This window comes from Asterias rubens, chromosome 4 (genome assembly GCF_902459465.1).
Source record: "Asterias rubens chromosome 4, eAstRub1.3, whole genome shotgun sequence".
NCBI classification, from domain to species: domain Eukaryota; kingdom Metazoa; phylum Echinodermata; class Asteroidea; order Forcipulatida; family Asteriidae; genus Asterias; species Asterias rubens.
Genome location: NC_047065.1, coordinates 21218199 through 21236200, shown reverse-complemented (window position 1 = coordinate 21236200; position 18002 = coordinate 21218199). Strand labels below are relative to the sequence as shown.

General features: G+C 37.9%; 1 protein-coding gene across 4 annotated transcripts in view; it reads left to right on the top strand.

The window, feature by feature from the left end:
- LOC117289211 (zinc finger homeobox protein 3-like) overlaps nucleotides 1–18002 on the top strand; it is a 76742-nt gene that overhangs the window by 39155 nt on the left and 19585 nt on the right. For all 4 annotated transcript variants that reach the window (XM_033770224.1, XM_033770225.1, XM_033770226.1 and 1 more), the window contains one exon: nucleotides 944–1023. The gene's annotated coding sequence lies outside the window, so the exon portion shown is untranslated. The remainder of the gene's footprint in view (nucleotides 1–943; nucleotides 1024–18002) is intronic.

The window sequence follows — 18002 nt, the reverse complement described above, 5'->3', positions numbered from 1 at the left end:
GCAGTGGGACATATCACGGCAGCGTTGTTGAACTTGCGCCTTTGTGAAAAATAATTGTCCCCGGTTTAATGATTGACCGCTAATTATTGACAGAATTTATGCATGGCTATCTACTCTCATCAGAGGTGCTTAAATTAGTGGCTTTATTACCTGCCCCCCCCCCCTGTATGTTGTGTTTGGGTAGGTTTGACCTGTACTTCCCCAATTAGTGGAATTTGCTCCTTGCTTGGATTGGAAACACTCCTCCTAATCATGATTACCCAATGATTTACAGCTAGGAAGTTTGTTGGTGCTGATGAGTGATGATTGTTCATTGTTTTGTAGTGTGCTGTTAATTTGTGGGTAAGCCTTTTTAAGTTTTGCAGACGCTTGATGTATGTTGGTATACTTGTTTTAAAATGGTGTCAGAGGAATGCGGTGTTATGTGGTGGAGACGAAACCATGGTTCTCGTGTTGGTTTCTCCGGGTTTTTTTTTCTTCTTCGGAATTGAGTTCCAGATGAGAATGATCTAATGCAGGCCTGTATGTTTCGTATTTGAAAGGGCAAGGGCGTCGAGGCATTTTCTCCCTGGTAAAGGCACCCTATGAGGAAATTGTAAACTTCTACTGGAGCATTGCATGGGCATCAAGTCAATGACAAGGGGGCATGGAGGCAATCGCCTTTGTTGCATACGTGAAGTATCAGGCCTGCTAATGAAGAAGGGATGATAAGTGGTCTCAATACCTCTCTAACAGTGTTTCTCATTAATGCCAAAAAGTATAATTCCTGAAATCAGAAACTATATTCTTTTGCAGATTTTTAATTTTTTCCCCCCAGCTTTTGGTGTCTGCTGATTATAACAATTGATGTAGCTGATCAAGTGTCGGAGAGTGAAAACTGATGAACTTTTTAAATGAGCAATAGAATGATGTTTTGGGTTTTTTTGTTTTTCATTTTCTGCAGGTTCATTTTACGAACAGTGATAGTAACAGAGACACACAACGATTCCCTGCGTGCATTTGTGGCCGATCTGTGATAAGACAGTAAGTAAACTTCAAATTGTCTTCCTGGGTTTGTCTCGGTAGATATTTTATCTGTCCGCCATTAAATTTTCATCTGTAAGCTTATTCAACTTTTTGAACTTGTAGAGTGAGCGTGGTTGGTTTAAAAGAGGCGAATGTTGAATCTGTCTAACGCTAGAAACAACTTTGGAAAGTTTTTTTTTTCATGATCTTCATTATTATTACAAAGTGGGTAAATGTTCGACAGAACAGCACCTAGCATTTGAAACTTTCCAAACAATGTATTATTTTTAGTTTGTCCACCTGATCTTTTCCAAACCAGAACAACACATGACAAGGATGATCATATAGTGTGTATCATAAATATTTAGTTTCCAGATAACTATTTATTTGTACATTCAAAATTAACTATTCACTTTTTTTTTTTTTTTTTTTTTAAGAAACTAACAAAGACATTTTTTTTTTTTTTTGAGAAATTCAGTCTGGCTGTAATCAGAGATTGAATTTCAGATGATATATCAATTATAAAATTTCTGCAATTACCGAAAGGTGTCCCACAAGATAAGCATTTGGGCTCTTAGACTGAGAGTGTTTATCATTAGGCCATCTCCAATTTCCTGCAATTTCCTTTTAATTGCCAGTTTCCCCCTCAGACGAGCAGTGAATTACTTCTAAAAGAGACAATTCACAAATTAATATAGTCGGGAGAGTGGGGTTCTGAGAAGGAATATAGCGCGCCTGGTGACTGTTTTTGATTGCAATTCTTACTGCAAAAAAACCCCACAAACAACAATCAAAATGATTTTGATATAAGAGACTTGGTGCTATTGTTTCCCTGTTATGAAAAACTGAACATAACATGATTTCAAGATAGAAATTTGCTGTTTGGTATAGGGCTTGTGACACAAAGTCCTCCAGTTTGGGTGCTTTATCTTAGGAGGTTAAGAATTCAGGGAACGATTTCGTCTAGCAATTTTGCATAGCAACATATTTTAACAAAACATTTTGGATGCACACTGAATGCTAACTTTGAGTAGCAAATGATGAAATTTGAGTAACAACTGATACATTTTGTGTAGTGTTTTGATCTGCTAGACAAGGGAAATTGTCACCGGATTTTGTTATAAGATTGAGGCAGGAATCTTTGTTAATCAGTTACAAGGATTTAGGGCAAAGGAAACGTACATGTGATGAGTAGTGACCATGCGCCTTCTACAACTGGTGTTTTACCTTCATCTGATTGTCCTCTACAATAATTGTTGACACTATAATGTTAAATTAATACCAGGGCCAGATTTCATAGAGCTAATAACTAACTTCAGAGAATAACAAAAAGATGCCGGTCTCTCGCCTCCAAGATGTAAGGCTTTCATCAACCAAGAATGCCTTGTATGAGAGTCTGGGATCGTTTGGTGTCCTATTAAATTTGGTCCCAGCTAGCAATTCCTAATGACCTGTTTACGCTCTAACTGAAATTCTCGGAAATAAATCATGGGGATATTAATGATGCAAGAGCCGCATTCTTGTAATAATCTTAGCTGTTTCTCTTTTGCATTGGATGGAATTACTGTGAGACATTCTTGCTGTCCATCCGTTAATACACGGTAATGCCAATTGAATGGAACAGTTGTACAAATGCAATTACGGCACATTCCAGACTTATTAATAGAGATGGGGGTTATTTCATTGAACGATCATCGGCATGGAAGGAAAGTTACTGGAGGTGCTTGGAAAGATCAGCTCCAAGTTTTGAAAAAGAGTTCAACCTCAATTCCATTTTCAAACCAAGTTGGAGAAAATGGACAAGTTACGTAGTTTGAAATCTTCCAGAGATGTATGGCAACACAAATTGTAACCAACCCAAAACTTCACTGGTACTTGGCAAAGCTTTTGTTTAGCAGCTGAATGGTTTGAGCGGGTTTTTTTTTTTTTTTTTTTTTTTAATACAACAGCTGTAGTTTAAAACTTTGACCGAGTATGTGTGAAATTTGTGATTTCTTTATTTTATACAAAATAAATAAATAAATAAATAAATAAATAAATAAATAAATAAATAAATAAATAAATAAATAAATAAATAAGTAAATAAATAAATAAATAAATAAATAAATAAATAAATAAACAAATAAATAAATAAAAATAGACCTGACGTGGAATGGTAAGCATCTTCCACATCGAGAATAATTCCCTCTGTGACCCCATTAAGTTTATCCTCCAACCCACAGCGAGACCTTTTCCCATGGTGAATCATAAACACACTGGGTGGGAAAGACAGTAACATCTTTAAGAGGACTGCAGTATCAGTAGTAGTACCAACCATACCCTTGGGTCATTGCTGACTCTTGTATCGGGCCCTTACCCTGACCCTTCTCCTCCTCCTCCGCTCAGGCTTCATGTTGTGTTACTCTATAGTACGAAACAAGTAGGACAATGTCTAGTAGTGATCATGCTGAACTTGAAGAAAGCTTAAGGGCTTATAGGAGTACAAATCGTGCATGAGATTTCCTTGGGTCAGGACTAGGAGAACGACTCGACCAATGGGCGGAAGCACGAAGGGGGGGGGGGGGAGGTTAAGGAAGACGGTAGCGACTCACTTTAGAATAACTGACAGATGGGATAAAGCTTTACATAAATCACTCAAATGTAGAGACAAATGGGGCAGATACCTCATGAATATTCAGTGAGGTTGGAGTGCTCTAGAAGAAGAAGGTGCAACGAAAAAAGGCCGTGAGCAGAATTGTTAATGACGATGAGAAGTTGTGAATGCTTAATTGGCATGGAGTCGATTACTTCGAGACTCTTTCTTTACTTGAGTTTTTCTCTTCAGCAATGATTTATGCTTGCCACTGTAGTCTATTTGCTTAGTATATTGGGCCCTTCCTTGGTTTCAACTCGTTGTTGATTCTGATTATTTAATGTTGATTATAAACGGCGGGGAAAAAAATGCAAGTGACATTCGGATGTCTGAGGTGCAAATGAAAGGACTTGAATTGATCACTTTTGCCTGATGCGCTGATTGGTGTCATACTTCATAAAAAGTAAAATAATTTTTCGGGTTGACAAAAATCAGGTTTCTATTCATCATACATGTACAACTGGTACAAATTACAAGCAATACCTTTGCGATTCACTCTATACAAATGCAATTCTCCACACAAGTGCGAGTTTCATTTTCTGTGAAATAACAAAAGGTCTTGTTGCTGCTCTGAGACGTGGAAGGTGTTAGTGGGAAATCACTTCATATTTGATGAGTACATGGAATTTGTGAGAGCATGTGAATGTCTATTTTGTATTCTGTATAAAAGACTGAACCACTTTTACAGGCCATTTTTTTTTTTTTTTTTTGGGGGGGGGGGGTAATTAAGGCTGGATAAAGTTGTGTCATAAACCCATCAAATACTACTACATTCTTTACTTCCCATCCATTCATTTCCATGACCCTTTGTGAGTCTTTGGCTTTCTGCATCCTGTCTGCGCTAATTGGGGACAAAGTTTAGATAGTTTCATAAAACAAAACCTCTCGAGCTGCGAATCTTAATAGGGAACAAAGTTTAACATTTTGTCCGTTGGACAGATATGATGTTGAGTAAACAAAGCCTGCATGAAGTTTATGAAACATATCTATAGGCTTTAATTTCATTTGTCATGGGGAGCGAAGAAAATGATAAAAGTTGCGAGTGCAGTTGATGAGTGTGTTTTTGTCTCTACACATTGTACACCTCCAGGAAGCACAGTTAGTGCTAATAACCCATCTGTTGTGGGAAGGGAAAAGCCCAAATGGGGGAGGAACCATGCAATCAAGTAGGGACTGTAAACCCAGATAGAATAAGTGTACTGAAAGTGAACTATGATTCTTAATAACTCTTAAAACTTTGTTTCTTCCCGAGTTTGTATAACACAATTTGTAAAGCTTTTTGTCCCTTTTTTTTCTTTTTTTTTTCTTTTTTTAGTTTTGAATTTAGAGATTCAATAGCTTAACAAATAAACAGGAGGTTTTAACAAAACAAAACTAAAAGTTTGAGGAGGGCTACTAGCCCTGTGGTCCATGATTCAAACATGATGTCATTGACCTTACCTTTAGGCCTGGTGTTCCACACGGCTTGGGGTCCCCTTTTTGTTTCTTATATTTGGGGGCTACAGGGTGTCAATTTTCCCACAGTTTTTCTTCAATTGCTGTGGAAATCCTGCTGGGACTCTGCTTACAAATTATACACTGTCTAGTATTGTCTTAAATTCCCTCAGAGTTTGTTGGGTCTTTTCTGTGTAGATGATGGTGTTCAGTGTTCTGCTATTGAGATTGAGTTTAAAAGCATTTGGTTTTACCCTTTGAGAGGGTGCCATTTCCCTGTGTGTGTTTGGGGGGAAAGTGGTTCCTAACAGACGGTAAGATATACTGGGGTCTGTTTCAAAAAGAACTTAGGACTAGTCCTAACTAAGAACTTGTGCCAGGAAATATTCAAAACTAATAAGGCTAGTCCTAATACGACAAGTTACTCGTCCTAAACTCGAGTTAAGACTCGTCTTAACTCTTTGTGAAATTCACCACTGGTCACATGTAGGTTTTGTAGCATTTTTGCAGAACCAGTTTTAATTCAAATAAGGCCTGTTTGAGTGAGTGATTCTGAGGTAAACATGTGGTTTCCAATAACTAATGGAAAGAACAGTGTGAGCGGTTAAACAAGAGGCGTGAACGCTTGTTAGTTAGAAGATTTCTAAACCTGCTGTTAGTTAGTGACAAATTTGGTTATGCACAAACTCAACTAAATACTTTCAAATATAGATTTACTCTGTAAATAATATATCTATATATAGAGAGTAAGTCGAAAGACTTTTTTTTAAATGTCTCTATCCCTTAAACATTGTGTTTTTGTGTGTGGAATATTACAAAACGTTTCATAAATAAGTTGAGGATGTTTGGTGATAGAGATGTATTCCAGAATGCAGTCCTGATACTTCACGGAGGCAACAAAGGCAATTGCCTCAGTGTCCCCTTGCCATTGCCCTGGTGCCCTTGAAATGCTCTAGTACAAATTTGCAATTTCATCATAGGGTGCCCTTTACCAAGAAGAAAATGCCTTGGTGCCCTTGCGCTTTCAAAAACAAAGCATACAGCCCTAAGAATGCAAATTCTTTCCCCAAATGGTCTCGTAAGGTGTTTAGGGAATAGTTACGTATGGTGTTGTTATTGTGGCCAGTTTAATTTCCAGAAATAAGCAATCATGTATAAATACATACAGATGAGTATTAAGTTTGGAGCTCTGTTACTTCTTCCATAAACATTTGTCTTCATAAATGTTGTGTTTATACATCCTAAGGGAGAGACAGAATAATAATGTGACAATAATATTGTGGAAATTCATAAGGTCTTTACCGAGTGACTGAAACTTCATCAGGAAGCTAGAAATATTTTACAGGGGAAAACAAACAATTTGTAAAAAATAGTTTTTCATATATATATATGTATTATATTTTTTTGAAGGGCTGTGTTTGTGTAATCGAGTTTGTAAGAGACTCAGTCCAGCTGTGTGGTAATTGTTGTACCGGCCGATTGGCCTACCCCGCTGTGTTACAAAACTAGTCAAACCCATGTTTGGGACATACCTTATACAAGCCTACGGCAATCCAGCACATACACAAAAAGAAGAGAAAAAAAATCAGAGAAGAAGTCTTGGAAACTCCCGAGGAAGAACGGAAAGAACAAAAAATTAGAAACTTAACCAGAGGGGGAAGATTTTTGAAACGAAGAGAGTACATAAAAGAGACTTTGGGTTGAAAACCCAGCAGGGGTGGCGAGTAATTTTGATCGAATCATGAGAGGATAATAGAGAGGGACAAGGGGACAGGGCCTTCACGGACCACAAGAAATAAGAGAAACAGGGTTTTACTTGAAGAATGCTGACGGGCTTCTTGTTCGGGCTTGTTGAGGAGGAGGAGTCGGTGGGCCACCTCCCTCCCTGCTGGGCCAGCTCTGGCACCCACTCACTATCTGATGGGAGTAAATGAGCGGCACTTTGACTGACGAGATAAACTTCTTCGGTGCGATGTAAAAAAATTAGAAAAATTAGAAATCTCTAAGTGCTATATTACTGGAGGGTATCATACCTTCTTAAATAAGTGTAGACGAATTGTGAAGCTTTATATAGATAGACATGGTCTCTTGATTCGTATCATTAGACCTTTTTTAGTGGCAAGCAGTTGTGGGTTTTCTGACAATCTATGGATTGGTATGAAGAATGGACGTACTGAATGTACAAACATTTCAGACAGGAAATGTCTGGTAACCTCAAAAAGGGAATTCAAACATGACGATTTTGGATTGTACCTTGTTCCAGATGTCACTAGGACGGATCTATTTATGTTAAGAATAAAAATAAAAATAAAGTATTTTGGGGTCCGATCAGACATAATGTGTTCAAGCCTTATGTTTTACATTAGCTCATTTAAAGAATGATCAAAACTGTTGTTTGGAAGAGTACATAATTTAAATCGGAAGTGTTTTCAAGAAAGTAAATGTTATCAGTTTTGGTTACCAGCTACAATTTAGAGAAAGAACCACATAGAATGTTCTTGATTGCGAAATAGGTTTTTTAAACTAAAATGAGCATCAAGTAGAAAACATTCCAAAGACCTTGTTTCAATTTAGAGTGCTTCGGCCAACCTCAAAAATTTTGGTCCAGAATGTCCCACAGTTTTGATAAAAAACCTGGGGAGAACCCTGATTTTAGATCAGTTTTTATTTTAATTTTGTCAAATTATAATTCACCTGGGAATACTCACCATTGGGATACAGTCCACAAGATTATTACTTACAGACACTGGACACTATTGGTAATTACTCACATTAATTAATAGCATAAAATCTTACTTGATAACAAGTAATGGGGAGAGGTTGATAGTATAAAACATTGTGGGAAACGGCCTTGAGAGATGTGACGTAGTTTTTGAGAAAGAAGTAATTTTCCACGAATTTGATTTAGAGACCTCAGATTTAGAATTTGAGGTCTCGAAATCAAGTATCTGGAAGCACACTTCGTGTGAAAAGGGTGTTTTTTTTCCCCATAGTTTTCTCGCAACTCTGACGACGACCAATCGAGCCCAAATTTTCACAAGTTAGTTACTGCATACGTTGATATACACAAAGTGAGAATACTGGACTTTGACAATTACTAATACTAGTGTTAGTGTCGTTAACTGTTTTTTTTTCTTCTTTTTCTTTTTTCTCATACCATTTCTCAAAACAAACCCCCAACCTCATAAACAAACTGACGTTAAGATAAGTGAATCAGATAACAAACACAAGTCTTAATTCAGATGAGGAAACCGTATTATTATTATTATTATTTTTTCATGTTTTCGTCTTGTTGTTTATTGAGACGGACTCGTCCTTGACTGTGATTAATGGTTTGGCGAACTGTTAATGATGGACTCTTTTAAATGGATATCACAGACACGCAAAAATTGTGCAATTTGTGCAACTGAATTTCCGTGGGAAATAATAGTAACGGCACTGACTGAAGCTTGACGACATGAGATAAGCTAATAAAAGATTCTCTTTTTGCAATGTTAGAGGGGGAGTGGCTAGGGTAAGATGACCCCCCAGCCCTTTTTTTTGCCCCCACAAGATTTGCATAAAAATGAAATTCAAATTGCGCTAAAGCTAAATAAACATTTGGAGTGATTCATACACTACAGCTAAATGTCAATGTTTGGAAGTACAAATGCATTTGTTACACCCAGAAATGTTTTCACTTGATCTGCTTTTAGTTGTTGTTGGTTAAAAGGATAACTTATTAATTCCAAAACCCTCCTGTTTAGAATGTTATCTTTTGGGCAAAACATAAAAATCTGCAAGGGTAAGGAAGGTTGACTTATGGTTTTCAGAGGTTACGGATAAATGTACTCTTCTAAAATAAATTATTCCCTTGTTTGCTAAGAGAGAGAGAGACTTGAATTGAGTCCGGAGGGAAGGGGGCGCCTTTAGACAAAGAGGGGGGAGGGATAAGTAATGGTAGTGGGAATTGGATTTGGGTGAGGTATAAATCTGCAATCCAGTGATGTAACTAACCATTGGCTGTCTGATCTCTTTGCAACTATACCATCTTTCTGATCGGGATGTATGGATGTTGGATCAGGGTGGCGGTGTACAGTCAAGAGTGTTTGGGGATAGATTCTGATTGTTAATGAACAGTCTTGGCAATAGTTGTCATTGTCAGTGCCATTGTCATTGGTTTGCCATGTTTGTGTTAATCAATGACTCCTACTTACATATGTATAAATTCTGTAATAGCACTGTTGTCACATGTTCTGCATATTCGTAGTATGAGTGCACTAATGCTTTCCTTGGTTATAGAGAAGCGGGAGCTATCTCCACCAGCTGCATAAACGGCTAGACTGCCGTGTCTGGCCTCGGACCCTCATATAGCTGAACTGTTGACAGTCAGGGTTGATGGGTAATATACAGTTGCCATTGACTGTGATTTTCTACAATGTCTGGTCAACTTCCATAACAAAAACACACAAACACAAGGCTGTCCTTGTTGCAGGGGGAGGGTATACAGTTTGGCTAATTCAATAGTGTCCCCTGGATTTAGAAGAGCTTTTTTAAAGTTGTGTATTGTAAAGGTGCGTGCTGTGCTTTTGTGTTGGGGAACTATTTGGAACTGACAGACACATGTTTTGCAAGTGAGATTGGCTTTTTGGAAGTGTGGAGGAATTCATTTTATTATTATTATACGATTTCAAAGTGGATATGAAGAGAGGCGTATTGAAATGATTTATTGGGCTAATCCTTGTTAAAGAATCTTGTTTGTATTGAAGCAAAGTCCTACATTGTAGGCTCAGTTTACATTTACATGGACGTGCTGCACTGTCAATGCATGCATGAGCAGAGGGTATATCCCTTTGCGGTTGTTGTAGTAGCACAGATTTACGTGCAGTTGAATGTGCATACGGCCGTCTGCTAAATAATACCGGGGGTAAATTGGAACGGTCCGTTGGAATTGTGGATTGTGCTGGTATTAAGTAATAGATTGGATTCCAGGGGCTGGATGTATTTTTTGTTTCCGTATCGCGGGATAGTCCACCAATTTCTATTAAGAAGGATATATTTGCCAAAACAAACTGCTTGACCTAGAAAAAATGTAATTTTTGTGTGTGTGTGTGTGTTCATTCCGTTTGGTGGAGATGCGTCATCGAGCAATCTTGTGGCATTAATTAGTGCAAGCACCGTTACATTAGTGTGGCCTTGGACGAGGCCAGCCTGAGATGAATTTCGATATGTTGGTTGATAAATCTAGAATCCAATTATCGTTGCTTGATGAATGCCCCAAAGCTCATCCCTCTTGCCAGGTGTGATTTATTAATTTTGCATCTTGACCAAGGCAAAGATGATCAGTGGGTAGGGAGGCTAAGGGGAAGAAGAAGAAGAAGAAGGAAAAGGGGGAAAAAGTAATTTGTGAGGACTCATTCTTTTTGAAGGGGGGTTGAATCTATGGAGAGAGGGAGAGAGAGCAATCTCAGGCCGTTGAATAAGAATGGAGAACAGTGGGTTGTGATTTGTTCCTGTTCGTGTGTATAACGTCGTAAGGCCTGACTGAAGTGGCACTGTGCCCTGTGCACAGATTGTACGCCGTGCCTTTGTTCTTCTGCCTCGGACTGCCTCTCTGATTTCGCTGGGCCTTTGTTCATGCCTGGTTTTGTGTCAGAAAACTCATTAATGGAAATGACTCGCACGGCGGGGCGAGTGAATAGAAATCCATTATGCTATATACACAAAAGGAGTCCCCATTGCCTTGTGCACTGTACAGTAATTATGCAGGCATTACAGGGGTAGGGCAATTAGCACTGATGGTGTTTTTCACTGGGACGTGACCACATGTGCGTCATCATTCATTAAGGAACGACTCCCCGCTGCACTGGATCAAAGGAAAATTTCTCTTGCAACTAAAAACCCCGATAAGGAAAACGTCTGATGCTTGGGTTAGATGCACGTTTTGCATATCCAATTAGCCGAAAATGCGCACGGAGCAAATGGGACTAAGAAACCCAATATAATTTAATACTCCGCTTTCAAGTCTGATGGAAAATACTTGAAACTGGCTGGGGAGACAGAAAAAGAAAAAAGAAAAAAATTAATAACACAAAAATGCCGGAATATTTACTCTAGAATTAGAGTAAAAGCAAATGGTGCTACCAGCCATGTAATATGAGAGGTGATAATCTATACAAATGATACATAAAACCTTTAAAAAATGTATGTCTTCGGCGTGTCTTATTTGTTGCTTCTTCACACTGTCAGTTATCCCATAGCCGCACTTGGCTACCCTGGAGGATCCGATTACCATTGGATAATGGTCAGTGACGCACCTCAGAGTTGCATCTGCATTCCCAGTGCTCATTTTTAGTGGGCAGAACGGGATGTGCCTAGCGGCCTCCGATTACAAAACTCATATCTTGGTCTAATTGGAGATCCAACAGTGACGATACGCAATGAGGATTTCATGCAACGTAATGGCATTTTCGCAGGCCAATTTTTAACGGTAAACTGGCGATGTGGGAGGGTATGTTTGTACACTCCTTATCTACTCCTCTACTCTCAGTCGTTACCCCCTCGTCCCTCCCTTAACCCCAACTACCTCCAGCTCTTCTACTCCTGGTGAAAGAAAAAAAAGAGCAACTGTGACTAAACAAAGCTTTTTGTAATCAAGAGAAGAGATGAAGAATTATTCTCCCCCTGATTACTGTTAGGCTAGTGCAAATTGCTTTTACGACTGCAGGGGTGGCCTTTATTGAAATCAGAAATTAAAGTCTTTTCCAAAAGGAAGTTTATAATAAATAGAAAAGATTTTTTTTCCTTTTGCCTTCTTAATTCACCCCAACGGTAAAGTTTAGAAAATACTATCCTTTTCTTCTTATCCGTGGAAATGGACTGAATAAAATAATACACACCTCAGACTGGCTGTTTTACAAATCGGTATTTTGGAGTTAGGACGCAATTTGATGGAGAGCTCTTGAATCTACGTTTTTCTTTCTGCACATTTGTCTTAGCCGTAGTACTCAAATGAATCAACATTAAGGTATTTGATATAAGTATTTATATCTGAGTTGGTCACAAACAAGACTGCCTTTCAATTAATGAGATGTTTTGAACCTAAGCTAGGTTTTTCTTCCTCCGCCCCAGTTATGTTTTTCTTATAATATCCGTCTAATTAGTGTTTGATAATTAAGGAATAAATTTCATCTAGCAAAGTATGCAGCGTTAATTATTTAATGAATACTAAAAATTTGTTCCACGTCTTTTTAAATCCATAACCCAAGTTGAAATTCCTGCACGAAGACAAACTGCCTAATCCAATGCAGTCATCCGTTACCTAGACAACAGAAGTTAAATCCAGCCGCAACTGTTTTCTCAAAAATTAATTATTCGGACATACTTTGGAGAAGGCAGGTGCTGAGTAGCCTAATTAGGAAATAGCAAACGAGTGCTTCACTAGTCCAGATGCCAAAGCTCCTATTTCGGTCCGCCTTGAGCGATGTGAGCTAAATTACCTCGGCTTGTAAACGTACTCCAGCAGGCACAAAGCTGTACTCTGTCCCCTACCCCCCACACTCTAAAGGAAGAAAGAACGGGTGAAAATTTAAAAGTATGTCTCCAGTTCATCCCCATGTGTGATTTGATGGCAAATCTTGTCAGGGGTTTTTGTCATTTCAAAGATGAGTTTTTTCCCTCTTCTCTTTTATGTAGGTGATTGAACTATGCAAGATTCTCATCATTTTTGTGTGTACTGTCACTCTCTACTCCACCCCCTTCCCCCGTTTTTTGCTTTGCTTTTTATTTGTCAGGCTTTTACTGCATGTTACTTGGAGGTATGTTAGAGGTTGAATAATTCCATTTCATTCAAATTATCAAACCATTTCAGGGTAAGAACAGTTTACAATTATTTAAGTTTCATCTGTGATATAATCCAAGGGTTAATATTATTATTCATAAGAACAAAAAAAAATTCATTTTGTTGTCCAAATAAGGGATTTCCATTATACATTTCTGAATTACTCAATAACACAATCTTCTTGAGATGGAAATATTTTCCTGAGTGGTTCTTGTTAAGGGCAGAGTTTATGAATTCTGATGCGACCAGTAAGTGGCTAATAATGCTGAAATCAGATCGTTGCTGTCAGACAATTTTGTGGAATATTCTGGGATTTTCAGTGTTGGCTTTTGTGGCTTTTCCTGGTTGAAATGGTTGTTGAGTAATTCCTAAGGCTTCAACTGCGTAGCCATTTTTTTTTTCAGATGATGTGGTCACACTAGACATCAGATTATTTAAGTGGTTTTTTTTTTGGGGGGGGGGAGATTTAAAACTCTCTCTTTTTTCTCTAACTAATTCCCCCATTTTTAAATTTTTTTGTTAAATATTATAATAATTATTATTATCAACAACTTTTTTTTGCGATGAAATTCTATTGATAGAACTCACACCAACAAAAACCCAAAGAGTCCCCTTTTCCAAGTTCCTTTACTTTCAAAATGCCATGGTTAAACACACACCTTTTTGTTTTCTTTTGCATTTGTGTTTGAGGAAGGGGGTGGGGGGGGGGAGGTCAACCGACCAAGTTAAAGTAGTCAAGCAAAGGCTCTGCGTAGTCCCCTGGAATTAATTTGTTCATTTAACCAGTGATAAACCTTGACCCCGTGACATCATTGCTCAGCAGATGTCGTTTGTGTCTCCTACTCTTGGGTCGAAACCAAACCTAACCAAGCGTGACCGCATCGGCTGTGTAATCAAGCGATGTTGTCAGGGCCGAAACAATTTCAGTGAAAAACCGAAGAAGCCAACGCCAGTCACTTGAAGTCCTCATCTTATTAAAGTTTCCCCTCCATTTTAAGCGATGTAGGATAGATTTTAAAGAAGGTCGTCAGTGAAAAACAGTTAAACAGGAGGATAATAAACACCTTCTTCATACCCATTAAAAAGTTGTTTTTGTAGACGCTCTGAATGGTGTTTTCTTAATCATCTAAAATAAAATCCATAAAAGAGTATGATGTGAAGCCAACTTAGAGAGCTAAAAAGCTTGACATTTACTTGATCTAATGAATTAAGAAAACATTCCCAGAGGTTCGTTCTGAAAATTTGGTCGATTCCCAAGTTTTAGTTTGTTTGTCGACGAATGATTTTGTGCTCAGTGTTTTTGTATAGTGAGCCAAAAGGTATTTGATTTGATGTATAATTTTACATAGCAGAAAAGGTTGCTATTTTATCATTGCTGTCTGAGAATTTTAAGCAAATTTGTTGTTAAATAATTTATCTGGTGGGTTCTATTTTTGTTGAAGGGACTCTTAAAGCCATTGGACCCTTTCGGTAAACAGTATTGTCCAAGTCCCACACTTCGTGTATCACAACTTATATATAAAATAACAATCCTGTGGAAATTTAGGCTCAATCGGACATCGGAGTCGGGAGAAAATAACGGGAAAACCCACTCCTGTTTTCGCGCGTTTCGCCGTGTCATGACATGTGTTTATAACAAATCCGTAATTCTCGTTAACGAGAATTTATATTGTTTTACCGTTTTCTCAAAAAGTAAAGCATTTCATGGACTAATATTTCAAGAGAAGTCTTTCACCATTACCTTCTGTAAACCCTGTAAATTATTTGTAAATCTGTGAACTTTTTTTTTTTTTCTGTACCGAAAGGGTCCAATGGCTTTAACCTCCAATAAAGAGATTTGTCGCAGCTCTATAATCTCACGCCAAATAAAATGGGTGTGTGATTTCTCAAGATTTTGCTTAAAATCTTCTGGGGCTTTCAAAATTTCTACGACAAAAGAGAAACAGTCAACAAACAGAGAAAGAATTTGCCCGAACCTATTTTTAGCTGTGCACAGACTCTGTAAACCTCCTGAACTGTTTCTGGGTCAAGAATAAGACGAATGCACACCTGCAAGCTATTTTTCTGAATTGTAATATTTATCTAATCTCATCCCTGATAAAACAGTAAAGTCCACTTTGCGAGAAATTTTCTTTAGTTTCCTTTTTTTAGTTTGAGGCAAATTCCCTCGCAAAAAGTCTGCAGCAAAATATTCATAACATTTCCTTGAATTAAAATGTGATTTTTTTTTTTGGTTATTCACAAACGATCCACCTCATGACAAGTATACCCCGATTGCACTTCCTGCAATTTAAGGAAAATTTGTAATAAAAAAAAAAAATCTGTGAATCCCCCCTAATATACAAAGTAGTTGCTATAACGTTTCTTTGAGTTCCTTTTGTTTTCTTTCTATTGTTTCCCGAGCCATGGGCGACAGTTTGATTAACGAAGCTGACTCTTGTTAGAGCATCAAGCCGCTGTGTGCCGCCCCCCCTCTCTCTCTCTCTCGCTCTCTCATTCTGTGTCTCTCTCCCCGCTATACCCCCTAAGGTGCCTGAGCAGATTCCTTGGACGTCAAACGCAGGCTCTTGGTTAGCAAACAAGACATTGATGCCATCTGCTCTTAAAATCATACATTAATCACTCTGGAGCTTGATTAATTAGACATGGCTTACTCTCATCTGAGAGGGTCCACGGGGGTCCCGCTGTTAATTATTCCAAAAAAAAAAAGGTGGAAAAGAGGAAAAAAATAATGAAGAGCGAAACAAGCCCTTCTTTGAGGGATGCAAATTAAGATGCAGGATTGCAGAGATGATGAATTGTGGTTTTGTTGTTGTTGTGAACTTCTGATGGCAGTTTTTAAAGTTGTTTGTTGAATTTGTGTATTCATCAACTGGCATTTGGATTGTATTTAGATTTGATAATGTTAAGATTTTTAGGATAAATGGGGAAAAAATATATGAGGATGCAGAATTGAAGAGAAATAAAATTAGAGTACGAGAGATCAGGTGAACTTAATCATTATATTTTTTTTTGTAGGAAGCATCAACATTAACTGATGGTAGCATTTGTTTAACTCGAAACTGAATTCCACAGCAGTGACAAATTATAAGACCGGCTGGACTTTATTTTGTTTCAGCTATGGCCATAATTATTGCCATATTGGAAAACAATATTTGTGCTTGTTTAGTATGTGTGGTCCCTGTCATTGCCTGCAGGTGACGCCTGCGTGGGAGGTTTTTTTTTCCTTCTGTTTTTTTTTTAGGTGATGCTTAAAATATTTAGAGGCAAAGCTATTCAATAATAAAACGATGAGTTTTATTAATTGCGTCTGTCATGTCTTCACAAATATAACAGGAACTCAAACGTGTCGTTCCGGCGTGTTACTGTATCGGTTTGCCATATATTAATGTTCTAAATGAATTAGGTCAACCAAGGCAAGTGGGTCAAGCGTAGATTAATTACAATGATTTCATTAATTGGTATTAATAATCGGCTTTGCATGTTGTTTCCTTCAAGGTTGTGCAATCTCGGTGTCTTTTGTTTTGTTTTATTTTTCTGGAATCGACATGACAAAAACAGTGGAAGAACAATCAATAGTGTGTGTTTTTAAAATATTGTTTCAGGCCAATTTATCCGAGAGTTATGTCAATGAGGCTTATAATCAATTGGGTTTGTCAGAAATCTAAAATTAGAAAAATTTAATTTTAGAGCACATTTTTGAGTAATTAGAACATTGTCTGGGTAATCAGGGCATTGTCATTTAAAACATTTAAGTGGGGATCATTAGGAAATGGTTTTAATCTGAAAAGAAGAGAAATGGAATTTGAAAATAAACAGTTTGATAAAGCATTAATGTTTGACTTGTTACTAGAATTTAGATTTTTGCTCGAAAATCAATTTTGAACTAGGACATGGTAATTTTGTTAAGGATGAGTTTTTAAATTAAGTTATTTTTTTTGTGCTATTTTGTTGTATAGATTCATGAAAGTGAAGTATTGCACACATACAAATCAGCCAATGATACATGGCAGTAAATTTAAAACTAAAAATGGTTTGTCATGTGGAACCCGACATTATCTCACGTCCATCAGCCATACATACAATTTTGCATGTAGCATGTATCTTGTGCATTGTCCACAGCTTATATGCAAAACAAAAATTGTAAATTTTTCAAAAACAGCATCATCTAAGAATTGTATGTATCTACAAGATGATGTGTTTTGAAATGTTGTTTTCTAAGACAGGTTGGTTTGGATTGTAGCTCCAGCTACTGAGATTATGGATTATCTCCCTTTGATTTCACATAGCGTTTTATAGTAGGAGTTGTTACTGTATTGTGATCTCCCCCTTTCTAGGGTTGAGGGATAGAGGTGCCTTAAACTAATAGCTCCTAGCCGTTATATTCCAGTAATCATTGGTCTAGCTTGCCTTGGTTGTCAGAAGGGGGAGGGGGGCCTCATGGGCTGATCCTATATTTGCTACAAAGTATCTAGTTTGTGTGAGCTGAGATTTGTAGGTGAGGGGCTGGGAGTTGTTGAAGGAGTGAGTAGTAGGGTTGTTACAGTGAGCAGCATCTGCCACGGGGTGATAGGGCTATAATACACCAGATTACAGGGTTATGACAATCGCTACGGTGATTCATAACCAGGAGTCTTAACCGCTCACGCCTTTTCAACGCTAAGCCAAGCTGGCAGCGGATTGGAAATGTGCTCTGGATGGTTACGCCAGCGGTCGTCCGTGGAGGACCACGGTTTGTGTTTGCGTGTGTGGGTCGGGTCAGTTGCGCTTCTGTGGTGTAGTTGAACGAGAGATTATGCGGGCTGTAAATGAGACGTGTTTGTTTTCTCGGCCTCTAAATCTTATGTGTGTTACTAATAATATTGAGGGACATTCACACTTGCCCCCTGTGACTCGTTAAATTTTGTTGATGAGGGCATACATTAGATTCTTCGGAGTAATTCAAAGAGTGAATTGAAAACCTCAGAAACCCAATCAAGATAAAGCAAAGACTCTATTGAATGATAGAACCAACTAGAATGTAGGCCTGTAGAAAATGTTAGGTTTGAAATTTAACATTGCGGTACCCTAAAAAGGGAATGCTTTGAAGAATCGAGGTTCAGTGGGCATGCT